Consider the following 8,667-nt stretch of genomic DNA (forward strand, 5'->3'; position numbering starts at 1 on the left):
TTGCCAGTTTAGTGGCTAATTCGTACAAATTCATACAAAATTGTACAATTTTAAAAAGGATGCGTGGCACCTAACCCCACCCCTAAACCCAACCGTCATTGGGGGATCAGCAAAAAGTACTAAATTGTACGAATTAGATTGTACGAATTCATACAAATTAGCCACTAAATGAAAAAGTTACGAATTGCTGTGAGATTGTGTTGGGACCGTTGGACAAGTGCTTCTTTTTTTCTTTTTTTTGTGTTTGTTTTTGCTCCGCTTAGCACGAGAAAAACACACTTAGATCTTTTTAGGGTAGGCTAAGAGGTTTTTAAGTTATTGCCGTCTATCACTGAATGTGTCAGGAATATCGAAAACGAAACCAACTTATCCCGTGCTAAGTTAGCGATACTTTGGTGATTCGGGTGTTTGTTTAAACAGAGAAATACACTTCAAAATATGTAAACATGTCCGTCCTACGTGTTTTATTTTAAACACAACTAATTTTCTCTTAAATGAGCACAAACAGTTACTAAAGTAGTCGAATGCTTTCATTATAGATCTGTGCATTCTTAAAGTGACACCTCTGTTATCAAACAAAACACAATGAGAGATTCATTTTCTGCTCTTCACTAAATAACTATAGTAACTTTAAACAATATGCAAATACAATGAAAGGTGAAGTAAATTTTGATAGCTTTATTTAATTTCTGCATAGGCCATTGATTTTATTAGGCTAAACCTTCTATTTTACTGTCAATAGTTTCTAATGTTTGCTATGTATTCTATCATTTGAAGCTATTTGTTGTCCCATATTTTTTACATCCTAACGTTGACAGATTGCTAATCAATAAATAGTTATAGTGTTATCTGTTAGTTTTAAAATCAGCTAATGTTATGGAAGGGCATAGATGTTATGAAAAATAGTAATAGTAATGTAACTACCCCCATCATTCCTTCCTCAAGCAAATGTGTAAATATTAGATCTATTCAGCGATAATGTTAATTGCATTGGCATATTTATCTGACGTTTTCCCAGCTTGTAGTAATCGATCAAAAAGCTATTTAGTTTCTGATGACTATACACTAGCAGTGGAATTTACTGCGATGTGACGGAGCGCCTCCTGAAATCTTACCTAGGTTGCCAAACTGGTTAGGGCCGGGCCTGATTATAATCACAATCTTTGTATCGATGTTTATGTTTAGGTGCACAAAGATATGACTGAGCTCAACACCCAAAAAGCACTTGAGACTCATTTTAACATTTATATCTAAAGTGCTCCACACATACAATTGAAGTCAGAATTAATAGCCCCCCAAATTTTTTTCTTTTTTAAATATTTCCCAAATCTCCCTGATAATATTTTTTCTTTTTTAGAATATCGGAAATATTTTATTTTGGCTAGAAAAAAAACAGTTATACATTTTTTAAACACCACTTTAAGGTCAAATAATTAGCCACTTATTGCTGTTTGTTTTCAATAGTCAACAGAACAAACCATCATTATACAATAACTTGCCTAATTACCTTAACCTGCCTAGTTAACCTAGTTAAGCCTCTAAATGTCACTTTAAACTGTATAGAAATGTCTTGAAAATATCTAATAAAATATTATTTACTGTCACCATGGCAAAGATAAAATAAATCAGTTATTAGAAATGAGTTATTAAAACTATGATTAGAAATGTGTTGAAAAAAAATCTGCTCTCCGTTAAACAAAAATTGGGGGAAAAAAATAAACAGTGGGTCTAATAATTCAGGGGGCTAATATTTCTGACTTCAACTGTATAAGTACACCCCTCACAAATCTATCCTATACAATATTATATTTGTGCATATACATTAGTCAGTACTGAAGCCAAATGTGGAGCTTATCTAACAAAATAACTCATGATAACGTTCCAAAAACTAGTACACCCAAATTTACATGTCATAGAAAAATATTTAATACAAATTTAAAAAGAATAAAAATTAATAAGAGCAAAAAAATAATGAATAAATAAAAATAACAATAAATAAAAAAAATAAAATGTTGAAATTTTGTAGTTTGCATTTTTTTTTATATTTTGCTCTTTCCATTTCTAAATATGTCTGATGACTAAAATGTTATTTTAATAAATATATTTGTTTAATAAATCTGTTTTGTTTAAATGCATCAAAATACATTGCCTATATTCACTGAGAAATAGATAAAAATATACATTTTTAAAATGGGGTGTACTTAATTATTATGCTGAGCACTGAATATTTTAAATATACCATATCTGATCGATAAATAGATAGTAATACAATCTGGGTTCCACATTCTTGTTTCATCAAATGAGCTATACATGCCTGATTAGCGAATTTGATATTCTGAAAACAAATGAGCTCAAATACAAACATCAATGAGTTTGTTATGAATTCACTTGACAAGTCCACATTCCTTAGTGTTGATGAGGACAAGACACTCATGTTTAAGTATTTTTACCTGTTGTGACAGCAGTGGTTTCCATTGTGGTGTTTTCTGAAGGAGTGAGCACAAATACAAACACCAGTAAATATCTCATGAACTCCCTATGCATATTATAACATCATTTGTCAAAGCATTGTGGTTATTGGAAAATAAGATGCAAATACAAACATCATTAAATGTCTTATGTGCTTATTTGATGTAGGTGCTACTGAAATGTAAGTTAGGGCTAAATGTTTATTCATGAGTCTTTAATCACTTGCAACATTTACTTCTACTAGGAGCTATGGTGGAAAGAATGAACAAAAATACAAACTTCTTTAAATGCCACATGTAACTTATTACATTCATTTATTCATTCTCTACCGCTTTTCCAGGGCAGGGGCAGCAGTCTTAGAAGAGACTTCCCTCTCCCCAGACACTTCCCCCAGCTCCTCCAGGGGGATTCCGAGGTGTTCCCAGCCCAGCCGAGAGACATAGTCCCTCCAGCGTGTCCTGGGTCTTCCCCAAGGCCTTCTCCTGGTGGGACATGCCTGGAACACCTCCATCAATAGGTGTCCAGGAGGCATCCGAAACAGATGCCAGAGCAACCTCAGCTGACTTCTCTCGATGTGGAGAAGCAGCGGCTCTACTCTGAGCTCCTCCCAGGTGATAGAGCCCAAAAGGGGGCGCCCTGTCTCCCTGCGAAGGAAACTCATTTCGACTGCTTGTCTCTGAGATCTTGTCCTTTTGGTCAAGACCGAATAGTGATAGTAATGTGTGATTGGTTGGTAAAACTATTTTTTTTTTCTAAATGTGATATAAGGCATTTCAGAACAAAGAATGAAACAAAACATGTACTGTAGATTACTTGTGTTTACACCGTCCACCCTGAAGGCCCATCGGCCTGTAATGTAATGGGCAGCCCAAATGTCTTGATACCTCAGGTTGTTGATGTTGCCATTCCTCTGCAGATGTCTCGCATGCCCCCATACTGAATGTAACCCCAAACCATGATTTTTTCTTCACCAAACTTGACTGATTTCTGTGAGAATCTTGGGTCCTTGCAGGTTCCAGTAGGTCTTCTGCAGTATTTGTGATGATTGGGATCCAGTTCAACAGATGTTTCATTTGAAAAATAGACCTTCTGACACTTTTTTAAATGACCAACTAGAAGTCTAGTATTTGTTTTTATAGACTTTTGTCAAGTAACGTACACTGATTAATAACAATGACATTCACAAATCTGCCCTTATTAGCAGGTTGGTAACCGGTGTTGGTAGACTTATGTTAAAATAATTTCTCTATATAATCTTGCCAATGTTTGTTGAAAAAAAAAGGTTAACAAGATTGCATCTTTAATTAATATAAATACAAAAAAAAATAAAATAAATGGTTTCCATCCAGTACCTAAATTTTGGCAAAAACCCTGAAAGCAAACTGATATTAATGTGTGTTTGGTTGGTACAACAAAATCTTTTCTAGGTGTGATGAAAGATATTTCATACAGAGAACGAAATGATAGTAAAGTGTGATCTGTAGATTACCTGTGTTTGTCTTTGTCTGACCGTCAACCCTAATGGCCTATCGGCCTCGACCAACATTACCAAAGGACTTAAAGTTGGAGATGGAGCTCCCATTGATTAATCCAGGTATTACAAAGTAGTCAGTGAAGTTTATCGTGTCATAACCAGCCTGAAAGTATGCAAAAACAAATACTTTTTTTAATAAACACAGGTTTTCATGTTGTATGGGTATTTGCCACAGACGTAATGATTTTTATTCTGTACAGACTGTTTATTCTGTCCTTTTCCCCGAAACACAATTCTCATAGAAAACATTCAGCAGTTTTACATTTTCAAAATGCTTCATTCTAGATGATTTACAAGCTTTCCTCACAGGGACAACAAAAAAAATGTACCCGCAAGGTTAGAAATTATTGTTATTACTATATTTGTGAGGACAAATATACATAAGAGACTAGCAGAGAAATCACTCTTAAATGAAACTGCAAAGTCATATTGTGGTAAATGAAAAAATGACCAATTACAAATTACATATATAGCATTAGCTGCTGACAATATTGTCTTAACACAGTATCAAGATGTTGTTTTTTTAAAGAGTTGTTTTATAGCATTAATATCACATTTGAACTTGTGCTGTGTGGGACAAAAGCAGCACTTGAGTGATACTATACTTGTTAATCATGTGCTACTACACCATATAGCAGCGATCTCAAACTCAATTCCTGGATGGCAGATTTTAGCTCCAACCACCTCTAACTCACAACTGCATAAAACTTTCGACTGCTGCGTCTTAATTGACATATTTATACTACAACCTAAAAGTATGTACTTTTTTGTGAAGGAAAAACATACCCTTTGAGTGTGTGTAACAGAAGAGTATGCAAGCTTTGGGACCTACTACTTCCTCGTTTACAGATTGCTATGTTGCTTAGTTATGAGCCCTGTCAATCATCCACACATCATCCACATTTCTGTCATATTTAATTTCCTACCCTATAGGAGAATCAGCAGCAGGTTAATCTCCCATTCATGAGTCTTTCATGCAGAAAAATCCTCCTTAGCTCTTTTGATCATTATGCATTCAGACATTGATGTCCAAACACATCTTTTTATGAGGTCAGTATTGTTGTTGCAGATGAAATATAACAAATAACAGTGATTTTACTATGTTCCAGTTAGCTAGATATTAATGCAAACATCTTTAACGAAGCCTCTCTGCTTGACGGTTGGTCTTGCGGGTCCATCATGTTTGTAGTTTATTTACACTTTTCACCCAAGTTTGTAGTTCTAATTAAATCCACGTCCAACACCCAATGTGTTGTGGGCAATATCAGGAGTATGGACGCTTCTACACTTAAAATGTTTACCGAAAATAGCAAACCATCCGGGAACCTTTGGCATACTCTTTTCAACATACTACAATTTGGGAAATACTAATTCTATTTTCAATGGGATGGATAGTGGGATGCAGCATCGTAATCTTAATCACTTGATTATTTGGATCAGCTGTGTTTGATTAGGGTTGGAGCCAAACTGTGCAGAGCTGAGGCCCCCCAGGAATCCAGATGGAAAACTATGACGCAAATACATAAAGCTCTATTGTAGCAATCCATGCGCAAAGTCCAAAGCACAGGGCACAAAAGCATGTGTCAGAATCGACTTTTGCTATTTTAACGACGGAAAAATCCGCTTTGCGCCATGGTGCATGGTCTAACAGGGTTGAGCTTATTCTCTTAATGAGTTATAGGTGTGTTTTGAAAACCAATCAGTAGAGTCAGTTGTGTTGCACCAAAGTGCATTTGCTCTTTACTTGGCGGACTTTGTACGTGAAAAAACTGAACACTTCACTAGCAAGAAAACAGTTAAACAGAGCATCTGCAGCGCGAGAACAAGACAATGAGCCCCCTCATTATTTACTTTCACTTTCACTCTCGTCGATAGGGAATCCTGTTGTACGCAGACATCCATTAGCCTACATATAATTAATTTTGTTTGTTAAGCGCAAAGATTTGTTTAAAAACTATTTCTAAATTTAGTTCTAATTTTCAGCAAACGAATAAATGAACAATAATAACGAAATGGGCTCAAAAAATTTAGTTATATTTAAACACACGTCGTGTTCTTATGCCCTATATGGTCCAAACCTGACAGGTGGGCAAATCTAAGCCTGTTTTTAATAAAACAAATATAAATATGCATATGATAAATAATACTGCTAATAATAATAACATTATACAAAAGCAAACTGTCATGAATAAACTGAAAAGGCCCCCGAGATGCTATAAGCAAATGCTGCTGATGATGTGACAAAAAAAGTGATTTGACTTGAGAAGGCATGGAGCCAGTGGTTTTTATATTTATGTAGGCTAGAAAATAATATTTTTTGTAAAGTTTTAATCCTTAAATTCTTTTTAATTTATAAAGATATTTGCGTATTGTTGTACATCCTGTGTGTATTAAGCAATGTGTAAGCGAGGCGCACAAATAACGCGCTCTGTGCTGGACTATAGACCCGCTTTGATCTGATCTATTGAACTCTATTTAAGTTCCTCAAAATAGCAAACTGCCAGCAATGCGCCTCAACACGCCTTCTTTTTTAAACCAGAACGGCTATGGCTGCACATATGAGCGCAAATGCATTTGCTATTTAAACAGCGTAGTGCAAAACATCAAAACGAATCTTGTGCCAAGCTAAAGCTAGCAAACAACAATTGCGCTGCGCCTTGCGCCGGGTGTATAACAGGGCCCTTAGTGTAGAGGAGCATTTTTTCTACAGGTCTATAAATGAATCCTACATTCTATGTCATGCAGTGACTTTTTGGCCTGCATCATATTTGCAATCACTGATCTGTGGAAAATGTAATGATGGCATTAATTACTAAATAACTAAAATTGCATAACAGTTACAGCCTTAAATATATGTAACATTTAGTTTTTATTATGTAAACTATAGCGAAAGAGAGAGCATATTACCTTCACCTGGTGCTCTGTAACAGCAATGTCACCATAATTAATCATAATGAATGATAAATTACTGTTTGAAATAAAAAAAAAAAACTTAAAATGATGTTTCCTGAAAAAAGGCAGATCAATTTAAACTTTCACTCCATGACAGTTTGTTCCATGTTGCAACAAAAACTCAAGAAGCAGTGAAGTTCAGTTATGGGAAATAACTGTTTATATCCTGAGTGGTGCTAGTGAGAACACTTCCACTAGTGTATCGTTTATAAGAGAAGACTCCTGTAACACTGATATCAAGGTTGCTCCAAAGTCCAGCAATTATATCTTGACTTCCATAAGCAGGAAATGAGTTGGGAGCAAATTGGGATGAAGATTGGCTGAATGTGAGGAATCCATTAACCTGAAACCAGACAAATCAAAGCAACAGATTTTACTGGTCACACAGGAGATTTTAAAATATCAAAACTAGATAAACCAAATGGAGTCATATTCTTACATAAATCTGCTTATATGTGCGGTCAAAGTACAGAACTGGACTCAATAGTGGAATAACAGACGAGCATCCATCATCAGAAGCAGGATTTATTGCGTCTCCTGCTGCTTAACCGAATGGGTAGAAGATTCCTGGTGCTGTCATGGGAATGGACAAAAATCAGTGTACCCATTTATGAGGATCGATTTCTGGTTGTGATTAGTAGTAGCGGGATGATGGCGACCTCTAGTGGTGGACTCGTGGTAAACCACTACAACTTTTATGAACTTGTAAAGGTTTTAGAAGAAACAAAGTGAGCAAACGTGTCTTTTTAAAAAAGATAAACATAAATACAGCAAAAGCAAAACATACAGCCTCGTCCACTAAAATTGGCACACTGTAAATTAAAGCAAACTGGTCAAAGGGTGGTCTATAATCCTTAAACTCACACTAGAACTTGTGTCTGAAGTAAAAACAATTGCAATTCTGTAGTATCTTCAATTAAGATAAGTCTACAATAAGTATAGGGTTGAAACGAACATTAACTTTCTGTTTACTTCAGTTATAACAACAGACATTTCCACCGCATGCCTTCCTGCATAGGATCTCGTCTTCAACTGGGTTAAAGGCAATAACACAACACTTGTAATCCAATAACGACCCCTTGTGGTTACTGCAGGATACGACATACCCTCCTCCTTAAACTATCAATTGGAATGTGTCTTTCTTTGTATGGACTTTTCTTTTCTGTTATTTGTATAGCTTAGTCTTTCTAACTAAATCACAATAAATCAACTAAATATCAATAAATCACTTAAGATATATACAACACTGTAAATCAGTAACACATAGATCAAGATTCTTATTACAACCTTTTCAACCTATCAAGTATAACTGATTCTTTTACTAATTTGTTCTATGCAACATAGTTTTTGAAGTGAGCTGGAGAACGTTTTTTTTTCTGGCAGACCTCAGATTTGTAGGTAAGTTGGTCCGTTTTTCAACAGCAGTCACTTCCGGTAACTGTGGCTTTTCCAATGCAGACAGCTCCCTCTCTGCAGGTGCATCACCTACATCTCCAGTCGGTAACGCAGGAGTGTATACGTTCTGTTCATCCTCTGTGGGTAATACAGTGTCGACAATCCCATCCTCGTCGCCAAAAATGTAGTATCTTCAATAAAGATAAGTCTACTACAAGTATAGGGTTGAAACGAACATTAACTTTCTGTTTACTTCAGTTGACAACAGACATTTCCACCGCATGCCTTCCTGCATCGGATCTCGTCTTCAACTGGGT

At 35.6% G+C, this 8,667-nt stretch overlaps 1 pseudogene; it reads right to left on the reverse strand.

Moving 5' to 3' along the window:
- Positions 1 to 3,995: 3,995 nt before the first annotated feature.
- On the reverse strand, positions 3,996 to 7,535 carry LOC141376875 (sushi, nidogen and EGF-like domain-containing protein 1; annotated as a pseudogene).
- Between the last annotated feature and the right edge of the window lie 1,132 nt (positions 7,536 to 8,667).

This window comes from Danio rerio, chromosome 12 (genome assembly GCF_052040795.2).
Source record: "Danio rerio strain M-AB ecotype USA chromosome 12, GRCz13ab, whole genome shotgun sequence".
NCBI classification, from domain to species: domain Eukaryota; kingdom Metazoa; phylum Chordata; class Actinopteri; order Cypriniformes; family Danionidae; genus Danio; species Danio rerio.